General features: G+C 42.6%; 1 protein-coding gene and 1 long non-coding RNA gene across 2 annotated transcripts in view; both read left to right on the top strand.

The window, feature by feature from the left end:
• CD81 (CD81 molecule) overlaps positions 1-23,748 on the top strand; it is a 63,953-nt gene that overhangs the window by 3,416 nt on the left and 36,789 nt on the right. The window lies entirely within an intron of this gene.
• LOC307222702 lies at positions 19,618-20,123 on the top strand. Its single transcript, XR_013841853.1, has 2 exons — positions 19,618-19,785; positions 19,954-20,123. It is a non-coding gene; the product is annotated as an uncharacterized lncRNA (long non-coding RNA).

Raw genomic sequence — 23,748 nt, 5'->3', positions numbered from 1 at the left:
GTTTTCAAAGCTCGTCGTCCTGGCTGTGAGAACATGATAAGAACTCAGAGGAGTGAATTAAAATAATAGTCTGCGCCTGCATCCAAAGCATGATATGTGCTATAAATTCAGACCATTCCATTGGCAATAACCCTCCCATGGGAATAAGGAAACATAGCCTCTCTAGCTGTGTTGTGTGTGTCCCCCCCCCCAACTTACTCCTTATCTTGAGGGCCTTTTCTTACCTTTTGTCTTAAACTTCCTGTTGTTGTAGTCTGACATTGTGCTAAGAATGCAGAGCTCTATGGAAGTGTTGAAATTTAGCAGGAAGGATATATAAGCTATTGGGCACCCCATCTGTTCATGTCAGTCTTTTGTCATGTCGAAAACAGTGTTCAAAACTCCCATTGTTCTAGGCGCATTTTGCGACAGGGAATTTAATTAGCGCAAGCAGTTTCTGATCTCTGGGCGCAGTACTCCGCCTAAATTTCAGATTAAAACTGCAGAGTGGAAGGAAAGGGGGACCTTTTTTGCCTCCTCATTTCCAGCTACTCTCTGAAGACTGGAGAAGAGACCCTCTTAAGAATCTTAGGGGCTGGGCAGGGGGAGGACTAGACCATGTGAAAAATGACATAATATTTTAGCTGCAGTTCATTCATTTTCAGCTTTGTATTCCTATTATAAAAAGTGTGCCTAGACATTCTGTTGTTGCCCATAATCTAGGTTTAAGGTGCCATTTAGCTCCTAGTTTTCATATCTCAGTTTCTAACACTGGTCGAAAATACTCCTTGATAAGGATTGTGGCTTTGTCATTTTTCCTCTGACCACTTGGTTCCATCCACCACTGCTTGGCACATCTTCTCTTAAGCAATTGCTCAAGAGAAATGCCTTCCGTCATAAAGGGAGTGTGGTCATGGTTGGTGGAGGCCTCTTTCCATTCTCTCAACTTCTCTAAGCCCGCATCTAGACCACCTTAGGAGCATACAAAGGCTTTGTCATTAATGCATATTCATAATTTGACTTGCAGCTGGATTAGGAACAGTGCCCATTTAAAAGCTTTGTCTTTCAGGTGAGACAAAAACTTTAGTGTAGGGTCTGCAATGACTGTTTGACATGCATGATGAACACGCATGTGAATCAGATTCAACATGGGATCCTCACTAGCTATGAGAAAGTAAGAGGCTACACAGAGTTTGTTCATGAAAAAAATGGTTTCTGTTAAGCCATTGCCATCTTCTTCCTCTACTTCTTGGATCTACCTGGAAAAATAAATGCTAAACTATCACTTCTTACAAAGTAACAGAAGTAGGGATTGTATCAAAACAAATGTTTAAACAGATGTTTTAAAAAGTAACCTTTGGGAATAGTGATCACAATGCTTATTCTTGTTGTTTCAGTCCCAGGTAATGTCTTACGGGAAAATGAAGTAACCTGTGCAGATGATAGCCCTACTGACTTCCAGGTGTATCTGAAGAAGTGTGCATGCACACGAAAGCTCATACCAAGAACTAACTTAGTTGGTCTTTAAGGTGCTACTGGAAGGATTTTTTTTTATTTTGTTTTGACTATGGCAGACCAACACGGCTACCTATCTGTGACTTCCAGGTGTTTATGGTTCTTAATTTAAGCAATTGCCACACCACAGAGTAGTTCTTTGTGTTGTAGAGCAGAGATGGGGGAACCTGTGACCTTCCAAATGTTATTGGAAACTCATTGGCCCCGGTTGGCGTGGCCAATGGTCAAGGATGATGGGAGTTGTACTTGAACAACATCTGGCGGGCTGCTGGTTCCCCATCCTGATCACTGAAATGGTTGAATTAAAGCACAGCATTCATGGCTGGAATGTAGAAAATACAATCTTAGCAGCAATAGGCTGAAGAATCATGTAGTGCAGCTGTTGCTGGTCTGTACAGACTATAGGTGGAAGCCAGGGTAACTCATGTCATATGTTTCGCCAGGAGGTTGGCAGGGCAGAATTGCTGTATGTAGAAAAGAAGTGAGTAAGAGAGAAAGCTGATTCCCCGTTCCTCATAGAATTTTCATGGGTTGTACAAACATGGAATAATTATATTGTGATACTGTATGAGAATGGGGGGGGGGGAATTGTAAAACAAACACAACTACGATGAGTGTTAGGAAATAAATGCAGTGTGAAAAAGCTGTGCAAGAGCAAAAAGCCTGCATTGGGCCTTATATTCAGAGAAGGCTGCAAGAACTCCAGAAAAGTTAAAATGCAGATACGCTTTGCTGTCTTAAAAAAAACCCTCTATTAATCAAAGCAGACACTCAGCATGTCCCCTTGCTCCTGTTTCCATTTTGAATACAGACTCTGTGTGCGTATGACAGGCTGCTTTAAGATTAGCAAACAGCCATTGCAAGCTGCCTCTGGTGACTAAGAACCATCTTTGGTGGTTATGCAGGTGGGGAGAAGTAAATATCGTTTGTTTCAGGTTGTCCTATAACTGACTTTACATATAGCCTGGTTAGCACGACTTGTCTTCACTTCCATAATTGCTCTCATGTCAGTTGGGGTGTATATAGAGGTTTCTACCCACAGGATTCCTCAGATAATGGCTTTTAGTATATCAAGCCATGATACTCAGTCACTTGGGAGCTGTGTGGCTTCTGTGGTATATTAAATGTCCACTAGAAGAATGATTTGAGCCGAATCCTTTGCCCAGACCAGCATGGTTCCTCCCACCAGTGTGGGCATGAGGGTTTGGTGGGTTTGTGAGCTGGTAGGATTATTTTGTAGGCTAACAGATTTTGTACAATTGGTTTTGTCTTGTTTTGTTGCAAGGCTGATCTAAGCAGTGTTGCAAAATGTTTTTTTGTCCTAGAGGTCGAACCATTTGAAGAGTCAACCTTACTCAAAAGTGGCGCTCTTCCCCCCCCCCCCCAAGTTCCATGATACAAAAGCCTGTGGGAGCCAGAAAGATTCCCAAGACTAACACCAGACTGACTTGTTAGTATGCAAGGTTCCTCTCTCCCCTGCCTTCTGTAGCTCCCCACACTCATTTGCTTATCTGAGGTCTGGCATTGTTGGCAGCAACAAGTGTGAAGGAGAACAAAAACTTGGGCAGCTCTTTACAACACTGCTGGCATGTCAAAGCGAAACTTGTTTGGAGGTTTTAGAAAGAGAAAAGAAGTCCTTTAAGCATTCAGCTATATTCACTGACAAGAGACACACACAAAACCTGCTGGCTTCTTTGGTTTTACTTCTCAGATTTAGCTCCAGTGTAACTAAGTTAACAGCCTCCTTTCCTTCTTGTGCATTTTAGAATATAACAGTGCTTGTAAACTGGCAGAGCTTGCTCTGTCCGTGTAGTGGCATTTCTCTGGGCAGTATCCAATGAAACAGTTCCACTAGAGTGAGTACTTTTGGCAGTGCAATGTACTTCCCCTCCCTCTCCTCACCCCCCCCCCCAAATATGCACCACAAAGTTGGGGGGAAACCCATGACCATTTAAGAGGGCATGTGGAAGGAGGGGAAGTTCCATTGTACAGTCAAAAGTGCTTGTTCTAGCATAACTGCCCCCTGTGCTAAACCCTTCCAGTAGATTTTGCTCCTTTAAACTTGCCCACATGGATGAGGGATTATTATCAGTGTTTGTGACCACAGCATATACTCAAAGGGGGAAATGGGTGGTGCAAGCTAATGGCCCTGGAGATGGAAGTTTGTGTATTAATGTACAACCAAGAGTTAAAACCGTGCTACCAAAAGTACATTTAAGCCTGAGTCAAAAGTCATTCTCCAAACCATTCTTAGGAAGTTTAGGTACATTCTGTAGACCAATATGCTTGTCCCACCTTCATCTCTGAGTTGGCTCTGTCTAATCTTATTTTGTAAGTCTGAACTGAGTAAAGTGTCCAGTTCTAACTTCAAGCAATGGACTGAGGTGAGTTTGCAAACCATTAGTTGGAAGTTGGTATTAACCAGTCTGTCAGATTTCAGACTTCACAAGATTGCTGGAAGTAGAGGGATAGAGGGAGGAATGTGGGCCTGTTACACATTTCCCAATCCACAAAGCCATGATTTGGAGCCTCATCTGACTTTAGCAGGGGTCAGCAAACATTTTCAGCAGGGGGCCAATCCACTGTCCCTCAGACCTTGTGGGGGGCCGGACTATATTTTTTGGGGGGAAATGAACGAATTCCTATGCCCCACAAATAACCCAGAGATGCAGCACACATTCCACTCATGAAAACACCAGGCAGGTCCCACAAATAACCCAGAGATGCATTTTAAATAAAAGGACACATTCTGCTCATGTAAAAACATGCTGATTCCTGGACCATCTGCGGGCCAGATTTAGAAGGCGATTGGGCCGGATCTGGCCCTTGGGCCTTAATTTGCCTACCCATGGACTTGAGCCTTAGTCTTTTAGTGTCTGTAGATGTCTTTTTTTGGATTTGAAAATCACTACATTTGTAGCATTGTTGTGAGAAACAAACTGCCTCTTAACTTTCATGAATAATTGGGGAGGGAAGCTTTAGCTGTTTCTCTTTAAACATAATCTATTTCCTTTTCAAAGTAAAGAGTTTAGGGCAGCCTTGTAATCAAAGTACATTCTTTATAGCCCTCCTGAAATTGTCCACTGCTACCTAACAGAAGGAAGAGGGTAGGCAATTTTCACAAGCTTCTCTCAACAGTCTCCTGCACCACTACCTATGCTGTTCCACGGGGTCTTCCAACCTTCCACAGCAGATTTTTAAGGGACGTGGAGTGTGCATGAGTTCTGGAACCAACCGTGGTTGTAAACTTGAGAGTCTAGCATTTTCCCATCACTTTCCTTGCCACAAAAAGTGTGATCTTATGGGGAAGCGAGTTCTGCTGTTCAAGACCTACAAATGAACTTTGATAGCACAACCTGAATTTTCCAGGATGTGCATCAGAAAATAGCAACAGTCTCAATGGTCTAATTCTTAGTACTTTGACATACGAGTGCCAAGTCACTCCATTGAAAAGCACAGCAAATTAGATTACTTTAGCTTAAATACTCAGAACTGTTGGAATGAAATACTGAAATGGAATTTAGGCATAAAATCACTTTTTGCCATTCCATCAATGGAACAGAATGTTTTAGTAGCTGTAAGGGTGTGGGTTTCCCCTAAGACTAATTTTTGCTGAGAATCAATATGGTTAAATGCAGTCTGTTTAATCAGGATTCTTATAACTCGTATGTTTTCTGAGTATGCTTCATACTGCCTCTTTTGTAAAAACTGCCATTCACCTTCCCTTCCAGGTCCTGCATGTTTTAATACAGTAGAGAAGGGATGGGGTACCCGTGACCCTTTTATGTAAAAAAAACCAAAAACTACCCCTTCAGTTAGGGAGAAACCTTTGACAAATTGCATAAATTAAACAAGAAGGAAATGTTTTAATTGTTGGACAAACCATGAGGCAAATGCTGCAGAATAATTATTTAAAGACTATGGGGAACTGGACAGTACCTGAGCAGGCCTAAGGGTTAGGAGTGTTTTCCTTCTATTTCATTACATAGGAACCTGCCTCGCACTGAGTCACATCAATTGTTCCCTATAGGTCAGTATTGCCTACAATGATTGGCAGTGGCTGTCCAGGGTTTCAGGTAGGAATCTTTTCCAGTCCTACCTGGAGATGCCATGAATTGAATCTGTGACCTTCTGCATGCAAGACGTGTGCTCTGCTGCTGCTAAAACTACAGCCCATTGCAGAGGTTCATTTGGGCAAACTTCAAAACTAAATGGCTGGGGAATAAAGGAACAGTGAGAAATAATTTGGAGGAAAGCCTCTCCTCCTCCCAGAGGGGAGGAGTTGTGAGTGGGAGCCATTTCCCGCTTTTAGCAGGGGGTGTCCCGGCCCCTGCTCCTGCCGCACCGTGCCCCCTGGCAGCCATCCAATCAGGGGGATGCTTGGGGGCAGGGTTTAGCCACTCAAAATGTGGCCGCAGCAGTGCTTCCACCTCATTGCGCTGCTGGGTTTTGTCGGATTTATCCGACGCCCTTGCTGGTGGCTAGGGCCATGGTACGACCCCCGGTGACATCAGGGGGAGCTTTCAGTTGTATTTGCATCAACAGGCTCCTCCTACTGGTGGTTAACCCTTGTTAGACTCACCCCTTCCTGAGGGGGTGGAGTCACGCTCCATTGTTTTATCCAATGCCTAAGCCAACACCTCTCACATGCTATAATCAATAAAGTTGTGGCCTTTTTAGCCCATTAACCTAATATTCTGTGACCATGTGTCTTTCTTATCCTTAGGCCGGGTGGCGGGTCCTCGAATCACAATGGAAAGAAGACTTGCAAGGGGGCTTCTTACTAGTGAATCTCTTGGCCAAAACTCTTCTATTTGAAATACTCTCTAGTAGCATAAAATATAGGTGACCTTAGAAATCATTTTATTGCTTGCACAAAGTTCTCTGGCTCAATCTCTGGCATCTCCAGCTAAAAAGAATCAAGTAGCAGGCGATGGGAAAGATGCTTGCCTGACACCCAATGCCAGTCATAGTAGGCAATGCTGGACACAAAGTCTAAGCTTAAGGCAGCTTCCTAAAATTGACCAGCTGCCAATTTCAAAAATCAAGGTCATGCCCCGTTGAGCAATTCCGCTCATTGTGGCCAGCACAGTATCTTTAAATGTACGTTGCAATCTTGTTGAAGAAGAATAAAACACTTTCTGTTTAGGTTCTGAAATGATTAACCAAACCTTTGTTTTTAGAAGAATAAAAACTCATTTTCCCCTCCCCACGTGCAAATGTGCCAATGTTTAATAATTGAAATATTGTTTCCTGATAAACAGTATGTACTGTTGAGTCTCTGGTGTATAGATTGCTTCCCTCATGGATAAGGGGGGGGGACTCGCCCCAGTGTCTTATCTGTTCTTTCCGCTATTAGTTATAAATCTGTCACAGATATCCCAGGGAAGTGTTGAAGACTGCCAGTGCAGTAGTAACTTTGGCTATGATCCCAACCATTCTGATGTGGAAGGTCAAATTATTGGACTGGAATTATTTCCATGCAATGTGTGTTAAGTAGGAATCAGTTTGAACTGCTTCTTTTTGTATTCATGTTACCTCTTTATGATGATTTCTTCTTAGTTTACATTATGGGATACATTTATGGGATTTTTTTCTTTTCTTTTACATAGAGTAGTTGGGATCTAGACCTATAGAGTCATAGAATCGTAGAGTTGGAGGAGACTCTGAGGGTCATCTCATCCAACCCCCTGCAGTGCAGGAATCTCAGCTAAAGCATCCATGGCAGATGGCCATCCAATCTCTGCTTAGAAACCTCCATGGAAGAGAGTCCACCACTTCCCAAGGGAGCACTGAAAAGGCTTCTCAAAGCCAGTAATCATTTCAAGAAGACTAGAATTTAATCCTAAATAGCCCCAAATACCATAACCAGAAGATCCAAATTCAAGATAGGTGAGACAAATGTTAGGCCTGCCATATGTCAGGATAATTCCTGACATGTCCTGGTTTTTGTGTATAAAAACTGTGGCGGTGGCGGGGATTTTGCTGAATTGGCAAAATTTCAGGGAAAACCTGAATGTATGGCAACATGATGGAAAAAACAATTTTGGGGTCTTTCTAAAAAATATGACAACCAAATTTGGAATGTTTTGCTATTGTCAAGAGTACCGTATTTTTTGCACCATAACACTCACTTTTTTCCTCCTAGAAAGTAAGGGGAAATGTCTGTGCGTGTTATGGAGTGAATGCCTGCGGGTGGCGGAGGGGATCTGCTGCAGTCATGAGCAGAGGATCCATGGTTCCCCTTCCTTCCCTCCTCCGTGCCTCGCTTTGAAACAGCAAAGCAGGAGAAGAGCCGCGGAGTGGGGAGGAGAGAGGGACAGAGAGCCTGCTTCTTTAAAGGAGCAAAGTGGGAGAGGAGAGGAGCCTTCTTCCCTTATACCCCTCTTCTTCATTATTAGCAGCATCCTTCTCCACCCACCCCACGCGTGCTTCTTCTCCCCTTAAACTCCTCTCCTGCATTATTAGCAGCAGCATCCTCCACACACCCCACGCGTGCTCCTTGTCCCTTGAGTGCTTTTCCTTCCTTCCCCACTTAAAACGTGGTTACAAAGCACGGATCCACATGGATCCTCAGGATTTTTGCACTGGGTCACCCCAAATTCACCATCAGATCACATAGCATGTCCATGGCTACATCTTGCACCAAATAAATCACACACCCACTGTTGCCTGGGGCCGCAGTGGTGCAAAAACGTGGTTACAAAGCATGGATCCACATGGATCCTCAGGATTTTTGCATTGGGCTACTCCAAACTCACTGTCAGATCACATGTCTGTGGCCACAGCATGAACCACAAATATCATATATCCACTGTTTCGTTTAGAATATTTTTTTTCTTGTTTTCCTCCTCTAAAAACTATGTGCGTGCTATGGTCTGGTGCGTGTTATAGAGCGAAAAATACGGGTATTTTTATTTTTGTGGATAGGGAGAGGATTCCTAAAAGACTTACCCACATCCACTTGTTCAAACCATAATTAGTTAGGTATGGTCTCTCTGGCCAGGTGAAGTCTATTTGTGGATAATAGGCAGCTCAAGGACTGCTTGTTTGGCTATCTAAACTGTATCATGAATTGCCTTAGTCCCTTTAGCAATGTGAAGTAAGTCTGTTAGATGATGAGAAGCATCATGGACGTATTATCATTGTTATTAATCACCTTCCATACAGGTCTCAAGGTGATGTACAAAATACAATTGGAAACAACCCAATTTAAAACAGCACAAAAAATAAAGGCAGATTAAAAAAAAATAAGAGAGAGACCATTCCATCCAGCTGAGAATGCTTGTTGGAACAAAAACATCTTCTGGAAGGTGCAGACAGTGGACCCTTGTTATATTCCACAGAAAGCCCTGCTCTGAGCTGCACACTTCTAGGAATCAGCTAGTAGTTTCCTATTTTTATTTACTTGAAACTCACCTCAAAGATTGATGTGGTTTATTTTCAAACTGTTGCCATTTTCAGTAGAAGTGTTTTTATTTTGTCAGCTTGTGAAAATTAACATCCTAATGATCCTTGGTCCAAGCGGTTAATTGAAGGCCTCCAAGATAAATTACTGAGATTAATAGTCACTTTGTATTGAAGTGTACCTGTTCCCATCCTCAGTTTAATTACTGTTAAGTAACAATTGGGTTGCGCCACATTTCCCAGAAAAATTAAACCAGAGATGGCACAAAGGTAGAATAACAATTTCAGTCTAAGGTGTATCAGTACACTAGCTTTCCAGTGGTTGGGAGATTGCTGACTCTCACTATGAAAAAAGGATCATGACTCAGCATTTGTTGCAGTCCCAGTTAAAGTGTCCAATAACTACCTGTACATGCAATTTTATTATGTAAACATAATTTTATTGGCATTTTTTGAGAAATGCTAATTTATGTAAATGGCATGTAGTATAGAAACTGTTTTGAAAGAATGCGAACATTTCACAGTATTGTGACTTTTGTATCATTTCTGGCAGATGAAATCAGACCTTGTTATTTGTGTCTTGAGTATGGAAAGGACAGTGTTCTTTCTGTGTTTAAGGGATCTTCCACTTATTTGTATTTGTGGAAACTCAGTGCTATAACAGTGCTGTCACTGCGTCTGTCCATTTGTGTGGCGTCACAAATACTTCAAATACAATCCAAATACTTCCTCGTGGGAAGACTCTTTTGTCATCCTCATCCCAGTGTAAATTTGCCAAAACAACCTCTGTCTGCTAAGGACAACAGTGTCAGATTTCCTGCTTCAGATTTTAAAAGTCCTTGCTAATGTAGACAAAAAACGTTAAGGTTGTTCATGAACTTGCACTTTCTCAGACGAATGGGTGTCCCAACTTGCAGCTGTGAAGAACTGGTGAAACTATTTTATACCCCTGCATTCCAGTTTTCTTCCCTCTGCTGTTAGTCAGCTATACAACACTGAGAGTAGTACTTTATATAATTCAGGAGCAAGATGAATATGTGTTACCTCAAGATGTAATCAAAGCACACATGTGCTTGGATGTGAGTGGTTGGCAGCTTGGCTTATAGATGCCTATCGTGGATGTGCCATGAGTCTCAAATCTTCTCATCATCTCATGCAGCTGAGGGCATCTTACAGATGCCGTCTCATCTGGAGGTTAATATCATATGATGTAAGAATTAGCCCTTTACTCTAGTGGTTGTACCTACCCTTTCAAACTCTTTTCTGTGACATATTAAGCAGGCATCGCCTCTCCATTTGGTGCCTGTTGACCACCTTCCTTTTTCAACAAGCCTTTTAAGCAGAATTTTCTGCCCCTGTCTCTATCTGTATCAGGCATGAAATTATTTATGTATACATTTATATTGTTGATGTTTTTATTATTAATTGCTTTGGGATGTTTTATGGGAAGCAATTCATAAACAACAACAACAAAACAAACAGATACAGGAATAAAAGCTCCCACGGGCCTGTTTGTTGCAACACCCAGAAAGGATTTTTGAGTGTGTTTTTCTTTTCTCTGCTCCCTTGGCATGGCTATGGCTCTGCTCTATAAGCCCCACCTATAATGCAATTCTTGTCTTTTAGTATACAGTGTACAAGACTTTTAACTGAATAATGTGATGATTAGGGCTGGGAGATACCTGGTTTTCAGCAGCACAATATATTACCAGTTAAACATTGTGATATTTCAATATATCACGATATTTGAAATGTGGCTGGAGCTATGTAGAGGTGAACACGGTGATGTCCAGGGAACTGCTACTACTTATGGGTCTAAGTCTAAAATTGATCCTTTTTTACTTACCTTTAACACATTGTTACAATTGTTAATGCCATAGTACAGCTGTACCAGTAATGTTCAAATTAGCACATTTTCTCTAAAGTTATAGCTCTAGAAGTGATTAGTAGCATAGATATCAAAGGTTCCCTGAAAATTTAATTACATTATTAAACAAGAAAAAAGCAGATTTGATGTCACACTTTTAGATATTCAAATATTCAACAGCAGAGCAGGGTGGGGGGATTTCTTTTACTCTGAAGCAACTTGAAAGCCACAATCACACACAGAGAGAGGAGGAGGAGGAGGAGAAGAGGAGGAGGAGGAGGAAGAAGAAGAAGAAGAAGAAGAAGAAGAAGAAGAAGAAGGGGGGGAGGAGGAGGAGGAGGAGGAGACTCACAGAGCAAAGAAGGAAGCAACTCGGAGGGGAAAGAGTTAACAAACAGAGAGTTCAAGCAAAACACTGCAGGGCTGACTGAGTTAAAAAACATGGGGATAAAGAAAGGGAGCTGAAGAAGCCTTTCTCCACAGACCCCTGCACCTCCAGGAAAGTTCCTTGCCATGGTGTCATGGCTCCAAATGAAACATCAGCTGGGCACACCAACAGAGGGGAGAGGGAGTCAGGGAGACAGTCATACCCACACCCACACAAGCAGTACAGTTTTAACAAGGGGCCGGGCTGCCACTTACAGAAAGCAAAGTGTGAAGTGTGAGTTGGGTTAATAAAAAACCCCAGTGCTTTTTGCTGGCTGCTTCACAAAAACAAATGCACATCACACCAACGGGTGGAGGGAGGGAGACACATGTACACACTAGCACACCCACAAGCAGTATGCACACACACGCAGAATGACAGAAGAGGGTCAAATGACAAAGGAAGGTGTCTTTTTTTTTTTACTAACCCCCGTTTATGTTTCTATGGGGGAGAGGGGCTCCAGAAGTCTCTGTAGGCTTCCCCTAAGCCAACTACCAGCCTGGGGCCTTGAAGCAAGAAACTTGAGCGAATAAGTCCCTGCTTGCTGGCTGGGGAGACGGAGAGCTAACCATTTCTTAAAGCTCTGCTTGATGATACATATCTGCTTGGCGATATTTGAGTCAGTTTGCTGTAGTAATTTGTAGAGTTTTGCTGCTGCTGCTGCTGCTGCTGCTGCTGCTGCTGCTGCTACAGAAGACAGGGAAGGTTGAGACTCACAGTGACTGCTAAAGCACTGTTTGGCGATATCTGCTGGGTGATTTTTGAGTATGCCTCCTGTAGTGATTTGTACCTATTTCTTGATGCCGCAGGAGGCAGGGTTGGAGGTTGACCGAGGTGGAATTAGCAAGGGCTGCACCTGCAGGAAGAAGCATTGGCTTCCTGGTTTTTCCAATATTGTGAGTTTTGAATACCACACACACAATATGCGATAAATTGCAAAGTCATATTTTAAAAAATGGCTATTACGATTTGATCTAAAACCTGATGTCAGATGATATATTGATTTATAGCACAGCCCTAGTAGTGATAAGTTTCCTTAGGGAAACTGCAAAATGAAATCTCTGAGCCACTCAGCCCATCAGGCAAGCATGAGTAAAGTTATTGCACACATTTATCTCAACCCCCAGATCCCCAGTTGAGTTGTGGGTCTCCTACGATTAATGGCAAAACAATGTTTTCTGTTGTACTCTTCTATTTTAACTCTGCCTTCTGTCTGGTATCTTTCTTAATGTTAATATTAGTGCAAAAACGCAAAGAAACCAGGAGATCATCAAAATATTTTGTACTTAACATTTTTCTACTTCACAGCTTTCTCTTCATTTCAGGCAATACCTTCTGTCTTGTCACTGCCTTGCTAGTTGTTCCCCAAATGTCCACACACACTAAAACAGATGCATGAACCATCTTAAAACCTGCAGAAATTACATGGACCATAGGAACAAAATACTAAGTTGCTGAAACAGAGAAACGTTCTCTCTTGTGTGTGAACCAAGTTGAAATAAAATGGCCAGGATGTCAAAAGCACTCAGATCTGGAAGTCAAGACCTAGTGCTGAATGTGGAGATCAGACAGAACTTTTAGGAATAATGGTAAAAACTCATTCATTCAGAACGGTGGTTCAAAAAGTAAATATGGTCTGCTATGTGACCTCCAGCACATCAAGCCAAACTTTTGAAATTTCTTCATTCCAGGAAGGTTAAGAAAACTTGACTGTTTGAAAGAGGTGGCAGCAGCTGTTTAATTAGAAAGACATGAATCTGCTTTCTACTAGCCCTTGGGGATGAAAACAATTGCCCTTATTTGCGCTAACTATATCATGTAGAAAATGCTTGAGTAAACTGGTTCTTTAAAGAGCTTCCCCCAAAGCAACTTACTCTTTATTTACAAAGGAGCAAAGCATCTGGTGTTCAAAAAAGATTAGATCGTGTCTGCTAGATTAGTATTTCTAAATTGAAGCTAGATAAATCATTATGGTGTTTTTTTAGTAGCAGTAATTAGCTGCTAGGACAAACTACCATGTGATGTAGCAATTATCTATCACTTGTAGTCTTTAATCAAGTTAGGTTTGGATTGAAGTAGAAGAAATTATCTTGGTTCTATAAACGAAAGACTAGTTTCTGAGAAATTGGGTGTGATGGAACTGAGAATGCTAAAACAGACTTCCTAAGGTTTAAATCTACTTTGGGTCTGAGGTGAGAAGGGCAAGCATTTGAGGAAGTGAGGAGCATGGCTCCCAAGCAGCTTCCTGAGTTGAGGTAATTTATGTGGACAGAGAAAGATGAGAGGGTAGAGGAGGTGGTTGAGGTAGGAAGTCCTCCCTTCTTCTCTTCCCTGCCCCTCTGTGAGTTTTGAGGGGGAAAATATGATTTAGAGAAGGATTCCAAATTGATAATCTAGCAATGCTGCAATAAGGAGAAGCTTATCACAGTGAGGAGTTCTGGTGTGCTGTAGGGCAGAGGCAGAAACCGAATGGATATTCACTGTTTGAAGCACTGGGAGTTTGGTTCCCATGTTCTCCTAACTGGTTTTCCAAGTGTCCTTTAGGTAGACTGATTCAATTTCAAGAGCCAGTCTTGGTCAAATTTTTGCCCACATGGATCCTAGCTGGCCAATTTCATGTAGCATTATCAAGTTTACTTTTCCTTCTCCTGCCTCTCCCCGTCACACTGAGGCATCTAATCATAGCCTGCATTTTTATTGAGGCTTGATCAGGGCCTGTATTTTAAAATGAGCTTAAAGATTTTCAAATGTTCATGCCAGGCAGAAGACCAGCTGCCTAAGAACCTTGGCAAGATGTTTATTCTCCTGGACAAGGGGGCCCCCTGATTTATAGCAGAAAACAATTCTCAAAGTCAAAGGGAATTACAGGCTGACAGCCAAGGTTACACTGACCCTACATATTACAGAAGATAAAAAAAGAGATAAACATAATTAAGAGTGGGTAAATAGTAAAATGAGCCATATTTTCCTAAGGTTGAAAGGTCAAGAGCAGTGAAAAAGGCAACTGGCTTGGCTGGAGAAGAGGTTTTCTTTCTATCTTATTTTGAGGCTGGAAACTGTTCCTTCCTTTTTTACTTTGAAAAGGTTTATTCTTCTAAAAAGCTATCTATGTTATGTATTAAATATATTGGCTTAAATGTAATTATGCAAAGGAATTAGAAGCTAAGAAATGTTAAATCCTTATGCTAGATTCTTATTTCATATAGTTGGAAGAGATCACAGGGGCCATCAGCCACCAGCCCAGCCCCCCCTGCCAAGCAGGAAACATCATTAGAGCACACATATGGTTGTCAGGCCTTTGTTTAAAAGACCTTCAAGAGAAGGAGATCTTTCAATGATGATGTGAACTCAAGATCCTTGACATCTGTTTAAGATAAAAATTTAAGATTAAACCATTTGTTTTGGAGGGCAATAGGGCGAGGTGAGCTGGTAATTAAGGTTCCTTGTTGAGACACATGTAAGATATATTACTACTTATTTGTCATTTATAGATAGAAGAATATATATCTTTTTGTTTCCCATAAAAGGACAAGAGGAAATGGGTGTATCTTTTGTGATTGGTTCTAGCAAACAGCCAATAGGAATTTCAACCAGGCTGATTGGACAGAGGCAGCCACAGGAGGAGCAAGGGGGCTGGATTAAGGAAATATAAGTGCTGGCCAGAATGGCAGGAGGCCAGGCCAGAGCTTGGTAACCATATACCACTGTGCCTCATATTTATTTGTCTGACAAATAAATTATTATTTTAATTTCTCTATTGCTGCGTTGAATATTTCATTCCAGCTAAGCGTTAACCACAAGCAGGGTGCTACAACACCAAACTCTCAAGAATTTGTTCCATATTTGTGTGTAAAAGAGCTGTTGCAGTTCTTTCCGGGAAGCAATAATTCTTTGGCTGGAGAAAAGGCAATAAAGAAGGCACACAAGAGATGACTTATATGATATTGCATGCACAGGAACTCACATGCAGTCATGGGTTGCTTTTAAACCCTTCCTTACACAGCCTGCAAAGCTGTGTCATCTGTGCACTGTAAACTGATTTCCTTCCAGGCAATTTCCTGTCTGCCAACACTGTGGCCTTTCTGTAGGATTTCTTTATAGAACCAGCCAGGACCTTACATCACCGTCCTCCTTCCCTGCCTTCACTTCCCTGTAGGACAGTGATTAATATCTGACCTTGGCTACTTTAGTACACAATCTTATTTATTATTTTATTTTTACATTACTATTATTAGTAGTATTTTATTTATGTATTTATACCCCACCTTTTCCCTTAAGGGGAAAAACCCAACAACTATTCAGCCAGGTAATAATCATATACCAAAAGACAGCTGAATAAAAACAATCCAATAGCAGCAGAAAAAATAGGATGGCATTCAGCTAAGTTTTGCTCAAAGTAGTCTCACAGAAATTAATGAATATGAGAAAGGTCCATTAATTTCAATTGGTCTACTCTAACTTAGTTGCCTTTCACCCATAAGAATCCACTCATTTCCACTCCATCTTTCTCCAGCATTGCAGATATGTTATCATCTAAGAGAATTATGCCCTTCCCCAACAGCAGCCTCCCACTCTGTGGTGTTAGGGCCTGTTAAGGCACTAGTATTTCATCCCCTGGATTAGAATGAAGTTCTCTTTCTGATAGACCTGTTAAAGAGCAGGTTCTCTCCCACTTGTAGGTTTCAGAAAATCCCACCAATTTAAATGCACTCTCTGTAGTGGAAGGAGAGAGATATGGTAGAAGGGAGAGCACATGTAAGCCTGAGGTCTGCTTTCTGATCTCACCTTGGGTACCATCTTTTAGAAAACAGATTGTCTGAAAGAGACACCAGTAGCTTCTCTTGGAATACTTTACAGCTTGTAACTTCCTTGTTGAATGTGTCTATCCAAAACCAGTCTGTTCTCAGACTGAAGTCCTAATGGTGCTGGAGAGGATTGCACTGTTACTTCTCAAATTTTGGACATGATGCTATCTGGTGATACCCTGTAAATTGGCATGAGTGAATATAGATCTTGGGTCAGGGATACTTGGCCTCAAATTTTGCTCAGTCACGGAGCTCCCTGGGTGGTCTTTGCAGATTGGGTGACATAAATCGTATGAAGGCTGCCCTAACCTCCTTGAAAGAACAAATGTGATGAGTAATTTTGCCTTTTAAAGGCAGGAGTGTTGTGTGTTCATTTCCTGTCAAAGAACTTTGTGCCACCATCTTGCATGATCTAACACAGGGGTTGGCAAAGCTTACTAGGCATGGGCCAGATCACTCCTGTGGAGATCCTCCGTGTGCCAGACCGGCACAGCGCAACGCCGGAAATCGCTTCTGCACATGCCCAGATGACGGAAATCGTGCCTGCACAGAAGTGATTTTCAGCATCTTGGCATGCGCAGAAGCGATTTCCAGAGCCATGAAAGAGAGTCCCTGTGCTGGGCTGTGCCGATTTAGCGCAGCGCGTGGGGACTCGCCGAGCGGGCGGCTCGGTTCGGAGGTGACGCGTGGGCCGGTTAAACAGCCTCAGTGGGCCTTAGGTTGCCAACCCCTGGACTAACACCCAATTTTCCATTTTCTGTCATGCCTTTCCATTAAGAAACTTTCACAGAGTGGCATACATTTTAAAGCAGAAACAGTAAAATATTGTTAAGAAATAGTAAACTCAAGTGGCAGTCCTGAAAAAAGAGATACAGTTCCATCATAGATTAAAAACCTCCTATAATATAATATAATTTGCCTGGTGCCATAATGGCGTAAATGAAATCTGCACCTCCCTGAGGAGAGCACTCCATAAGTGGGCTACTTTCTGGTAAGTCACTCTTACTAGGAAGAAGCATTTAACTTTGTAGACTTGGGCAGAGCTGTCTGGCCACAAACATTCTCTTTTGCAGCTTTCTTCTGAGATACTGGGCAGAATTACCCCAAGCCCTGGAGAATGAGCCTGGCAGTCTGCCATAGTACCCACGGGAAAAGAAGAAAAGGGAAGTGGGGATATTTACCTGACCTGAAGTACCTAGAGAGCAAGTCAGGAATGGAGAACTAGGGACGCGGGTGGCGCTGTGGGTAAAACCTCAGTGCCTAGGAATTGTGATCGTAAGGTTGGCGGTTCGAATCCCCGCGACGGGGTGAGCTCCCGGCGTTCGTTCCCAGCTCCTGCCCACCTAGCAGTTCGAAAGCACGTCAAAGTGCAAGTAGATAAATAGGTGCCACTTTATAGCGGGAAGGTAAATGGCATTTCCGTGTGCGGCACTGGTGCTGGCTCGCCAGATGCAGCTTGTCACGCTGATGAGGTCTTTTAAACAAAACTGTAACCTAAATTAATCTCTTGAGAGCCAGTGTGGTGTAGTGGTTAAGAGTGGTAGATTTGTAATCTGAGGAACCGGGTTTGTTTCTCCGCTCCTCCACATGCAGCTGCTGGGTGACCTTGGGCTAGTCACACTTTTTTGAAGTCTCTCAGCCCCACTCACCTCACAGAGTGTTTGTTGTGGGGAGGAAGGGAAAGGAGAATGTTAGCCGCTTTGAGACTCCTTCAGGTAGTGATAAAGCGGGATAGCAAATCCAAACTCTTCTTCTTCTTCTTCTTCTTCTTATCCCTCATCCCATCTCATAGACCCTGCCCACATTTGCCTGGGTGTTTGGTGCATCTTGGGTATGTGACGAGGTTTGGAATGTTTTGGTGAATCATTTTATTCACCAAATAAAATGATTTAATGTTGTTAAGAAATAGTAAATAATAATTTATTTATTTATTTATTTATTTATTTATTTATTTATATCCTGCCCTCCCCAGCCAAAGCCGGGCTCAGAGCAGCTAACAACAGTAAAACGATAAAACATTCTAAACTCAAGTGGCAGTCCTGAAAAAAAAATAATACAGTTCCATCATAGACTAAAAACCTCCTATAATATAATATAATTTGCCTGGTACCATAATGGCGTAGGTGAAAGCTGCACCTCCCTGGGGAGAGCACTCCATAAGTGGGCTACTTTCTGGTAAGCCATACTTACTAGGAAGAAGCATTTAACTTTGTAGACTTGGGCAGAGCTGTCTGGCCATAAACATTCTCTTTTGCAGCTTTCTCCTGAGATCCTGGGCAGAATTACCCCAAGCCCTGGAGAATGAGCATGGCAGTCTGCCATAGTACCCACTGGAAAAGAAGAAAAGGGAAGTGGGGATGTATACCTGACCTGAAGTACCTAGAGAGCAAGTCAGGAATGGAGAACTCTGCCTTTTGCCTCCCGTTCAGCGTTCTGTGTCAGTAAGGCAGGGCCATTCCTTGGTCCACAGAAGTCTGAAGCTGGTCCTTGAAAGTTTAGGTCAAAAAGAGGGTCTTGTTGGAGCTGTGAGCTGTGCAGCCATTGAAAATCTGGGTTTTAAGCATTACTCTGGCCCAGTGTAACTCTATGGACAGGGGAGGGGTTTCCTGAATATGTGAGTGTTACAACCTCTCTATGTCTTTGTGCAATTGTTTATTTCCTGCAAGTTCCTGTCTATCACCACTCTGTTTACACTGATAAGGTTGAAGTGGAAAGGACATGATTCTGGTTATCTGAATACTCTTTGAATCATGAGTTTACCTTTGGAGTTCTCTAAAGAACTTACTGTCTATGGGGGAGGGGGGAATCTTACAGGAGGATTAGCACACCAATACTATTATTAAGTATTAGGAAATCAGGATACTTATGCATACTTTCCAGCTCACATTTAAGATAAGGACTAGTAGCAGGGTCTAGAGAGTTCATAATGGGGTTTCTTTTTATGTCAAGTTATGCCTATTATCCTGATGCCATGATCTACAAGAACAAACCATAGAAAAAGTTCACATTGACATCCATCATTACAGTAGCTTCCTACCTATAAGGACAAAATTGGGGGCTGCTGCCCTAGCAGAGCCCCCACCTCCCATAAATGCTCCTCTCTGCTGGCAGATTTTGGCACAGAGGTGACACCCTCCCCAAAGCCATCACAATCAGGAGAGGGGTTCAGATTGCAGCCTTAGCCCAGGAAAACTTATTTCATAATTACCGTATTTTTCCTTCTATAACACGCAGATTTTTTCTCCTAAAAAGGAAGGGGAAATGTCTGTGCGTGTTATTGAGCGAATGTGTGGTCCCTGGAGCCAAATAGTGCAAGGGGAGGCAAAAAAAAAGCAGGCAAAAATCAAATCGCGCGTCTCCTAGAAGGGAAACTTGAAAAGAGGAAGCGGCTGCTTTCCGGCATTCTGCCTCAGGGTCTTACTGCCCACCCACCTCTGTTTCCTTGCTGTGTATGCTCAAACGCAACAAAGAGCAGGGAAAGCCCCTCCCCTCCAGGCAAGCAGAGGGGAAAGCTGAAAACATGCAGGAGGGAGAGAGAGAGAGATAGCGCGAGCTGGCTGGCTTGGGTGGGTAGGTGAGGGAAAACTTTTGCCTTCCTTTCCTCCCTACCCCTCTTCTGCATTCTTAGCCAGCTGCTTCTCTGCACACCCCTCTCGTGCTCCTTGTCCCTTCTGTGTTTTTCCTTCCCTCCCCACTTAAAATGTGGTTAAAAAGCATGGATCCACATGGATCCTCAGGATCTTTGCATTGGGTCAGCCCAAATTCACCATCAGATCACATAGCATGTCCATGGCTACAGCCTGCCCCCCCAAAATCACACACCCACTGTTGCCTGGAGCTGCAATGGTGCAAAAACGTGGTTAAAAAGCATGGATCTAAATGGATGCTCAGGATCTTTGCATTGGGTCAGCCCAAATTCACCATCAGATCACATAGCATGTCCATGGCTACAGCCTGCCCCCCCCAAAACCACGCACCCACTGTTGCCTGGGGCTGCAATGGTGCAAAAACGTGGTTACAAAACATGGATCCACATGGATCCTCAGGATCTTTGCATTGGGTCAGCCCAAATTCACCATCAGAGCACATAGCATGTCCATGGCTACAGCCTGCCCCCCCAAAATCACGCACCCACTGTTGCCTGGGGCTGCAATGGTGCAAAAACGTGGTTACAAAGCATGGATCCACAGGGATTCTCAGGATTTTTGCATTGGGTCACCCCAATTTCACCATCAGATCACATGTCTGTGGCCACAGCATGAAGCACAAAAATGATACATCCACTGTTTCATTCAGAATGTTTTTTCCCTTGTTTTCCTCCTCTAAAAACGATGTGTGTGTTATGGTCAGGTGCGTGTTATAGAGCGAAAAATACGGTAAATGTTAAGCCTTACAGGTATCACAAGATTTGTTACTCTGTTACTACTGCTAATGCTCTAGAAGGGTCATTCCACGTCATTTCAACGTGGTCATGCCACCCACCGTCTCGGATTTTGAGGAAACTTGGTGTACACCATTCCCTTATGGTTGAAAGAAACCCCGTTAAATTTTTCCCCTCTATCTCAAACAGTTTTAATTTTATAGAACTTCAAAGTTTCGTGAAATTTGTGTTTCTGTCCCTCTTGAGATCCTTGGCCTTGTGTGCATTTTATCTTTTTTCTCCATAACCAATGATCAGATCTCTTTGAAATTTTACACAGAGATCAATAACATGATGAGGATTTCAGGAAAAAATAAACCAGCACTCAAAAGATTTTATAAATGCCTTTAAAAATGTATAAATGTAGCTTTTTTGGTGGAAAAACTAGGTTTAGAAAACCTAAACTTTCAGCGTTAGGGCCCAATGCACTCAAAAGTTTTTGATGGTGAAAATTATTGCAAAGACATGCTCTTTCTCAACAAAGAATAAAATCTTTGGGTCTCTTAGGTCTTGGAACAAAATTTTATGTTTTTTGGACACCGTGGGGGAAAAATGGCTACTGGGTACAACTTTCCTACAATCCATAGCTGTAATAGAAAAAATTAATGAAACAAAGTTCATCTTAAAATCTAAAATAATATTGGTTGTTACAGGGTTGTTTTTTTCAAAAGTGCAGGCCTGTTTTTCATTTTTGCGGTATTGTTCTCTGTGTAAAATTTCAAAGAGATCAGATCATTGGTTATGGAGAAAAAAAAAGACAAAGTTCTAAAGCACTTTCATTTTTGAGAACAGTCTCTATGCTACAACATATAAGGAAGGGTTGAGGATAATTCTGGGTGTAGGGCAATCATTTGCTTCTCTCTCAGTCCCTGCTACCCTCCCTTTGTCCAAAGCTGCTTTCCCCACAGAACTCCAAATTGCACACTGGATATAAAATAATTTTTAGATGTGATTAATGTTATATAGTGCTTGAGTGCTCTGAGAGGATATAAAGGGGTTTAAAATGCATGTTTTGTAAAAGAAAAGAAAAAAGGGGGGAGACCCCATGTCCTATTGTAGGTTATATCCTCGTTTATAACCTCACATTCTGATTTACTGGCATTAATTAAAATTGTCCTGGCTTGGGATTGCCATGTTAACAATGCCTCCCTAATACAGTGGTGCCCCGCAAGACGAATGCCTCGCAAGATGGAAAACCCGCTAGACGAATTGGTTTTCCGTTTTGGAGGTGCTTCGCAAAACAAATTTCCTATGGGCTTGCTTCGCAAGACGAAAATGTCTTGCGAGTTCCTGCGGGGTTTTTTCCTGCCCCCCCTTTTTCTAAGCCGCTAAGCCGCTTATCAGCTGATCCGGTAAGCCGGTAAGCCGCTTAACAGCTGATCCGCTAAGCCGCTTAACAGCTGACCCGCTAAGCCGCTTATCAGCTGATAAGCCGCTAAGCCGCTTATCAGCTGATCCGCTAAGCCGCTTAACAGCTGATCCGCTAAGCCGCTAAACAGCTGATCTGCTAAGCCGCTAAGCCGCTTATCAGCTGATCCGCTAAGCCCCTAAGCCTCTAATAGCGCTAATCCGCTAATGGGCTTGCTTTGCAAGACGAAAAAACCGCAAGACGAAGAGACTCGCGGAACGGATTCTTTTCGTCTTGCGAGGCACCACTGTAATAATGCTTGCATGCATCACACAATGGACAGTTACCTCTTGCATACATGCATATCAGCTACCAGTTACCACAAGGTTCCTGTGAGATTTCACAGTTCTGACCAAAACGTTGAGCTGTTCCTTCAGCACAAGTGAAATAAAGGCTGCACTTTGCTCTAAGTGTTCCTTCAGCACAAGTGAAATAAAGGCTGCACTTTGCTCTAAGTGAAGGAAGTTGCTAGGATATTTCATGGCATCTTTCCCATGTTCCAAAACCTTCATTAGTCTTAAAGAGCCAGACGCAGATATGAATTTGGTATCCAGATTTTTCATCCCCCCTAGCAGCAGCTTCTCTGACGCTTACAGGAATATATTGCCTTCCCTGCTTGGTAGTCTGTTTTCTTCTTGTTGAAAGAGCCATAAGTGAGGGTGGTTTCAGTAAGCCCACTGAAACAAATGTCTTATTAAATGAGCGTACAAAATCTGGTTCTGATAGTTACCAAAGAGAAGGTTCTATGTATAGGTGCTGCTGAATTAAATAACTTGGAATTTGGTGAACTGGACTCTGGTGAATTTTCTCAAGGGAAGACTTTCAGAGATCAGATGCAGGGTGGGACAAACCCATCAGCACAGAAAACAATGAAATATAGCAGGTTGTTGTGGTAATCACATTCTATTTCATGCCGCCTTTTTTGGTGCTAAAACATTGCAGTGTAAACAGGAAGGGCAAATGCAGAGTTTCTCTAAGTCACAGTATATCTGGGGCTGCAATCTTAACTTGCACTTATGTCCAAGTAAAACATTGGTTAGGATCAAGTTTTTGGGTTGCAATCCTACACACATTTACTTGAAGAGAAGTTGCATTGCAATAAGTGGGACTTTGCAAATAGATATCTTTAGCATAAGGACAGGAAATTTATCCTCTCAAATCCTTTTGAAATTTTGACAGAAGACTCTCTTTGAGAATAAAAGTGAACAGAAAGCAAGGACATATTTACAGGCTGTATCCACATTATGTTTATCTAGAAAGCTGGAGTTAAAAGTGTATAACGAGGTTCTCCAGCTGCTTTTCTGTCTGTCTGCAGTTTGTGGTCCCATTTCCTCACCACAACCTGCTGATATTTACACCCTCCTCTATCTCCTTTTCATCTACTTATGGTAAACAACACTGTTATCTTCCTGATCTATTCTGTAGTATGTATTCTAATTCTTGCTAGTATTCTGCTGGCTTTAAAAGTAGTTGAAGCATGTTTCAGTAGATCCTATTGGAAGGGTTTTAATTAGGGGGCTGTCCTGTTGAAGCATGGACCGTACTGCTTATGTGCGGACACATGCAAGCAAACACAACCAAAGTCTTTTGCTCATGAAAAGTATAAAGCTCCTTATTTTTCGCTCCATAAGACGCACCTGACCATAAGATGCACCTAGTTTTTAGAGGAGGAAAGCAAGCGGGGGAATACAGAGCGCATGAAGGAGAAAGATCCCCCTCCGCCCTGGCTCCTGGCTGCTCTCATGCAAGTCATAGAGCCCCTCAGATGGAGGGAACTCTAAAGAGTGTTCTAAAGCCCTCTTCCCCCACCTCACCTCTCCCCACCCCCTCGAGCGGCTACCACCATTAGGACGCTACGCCCCTGCTGCTCTGGGAACCAAAGTCCCCAGCTCCGCCACTGCCAGGGACCACACTTTCGCT

Source organism: Podarcis cretensis (genome assembly GCF_951804945.1).
Source record: "Podarcis cretensis genome assembly, chromosome: 1".
In the NCBI taxonomy this organism is placed as follows: Eukaryota; Metazoa; Chordata; class Lepidosauria; order Squamata; family Lacertidae; genus Podarcis; species Podarcis cretensis.
This window is presented reverse-complemented; position numbering and strand designations above follow the sequence as displayed.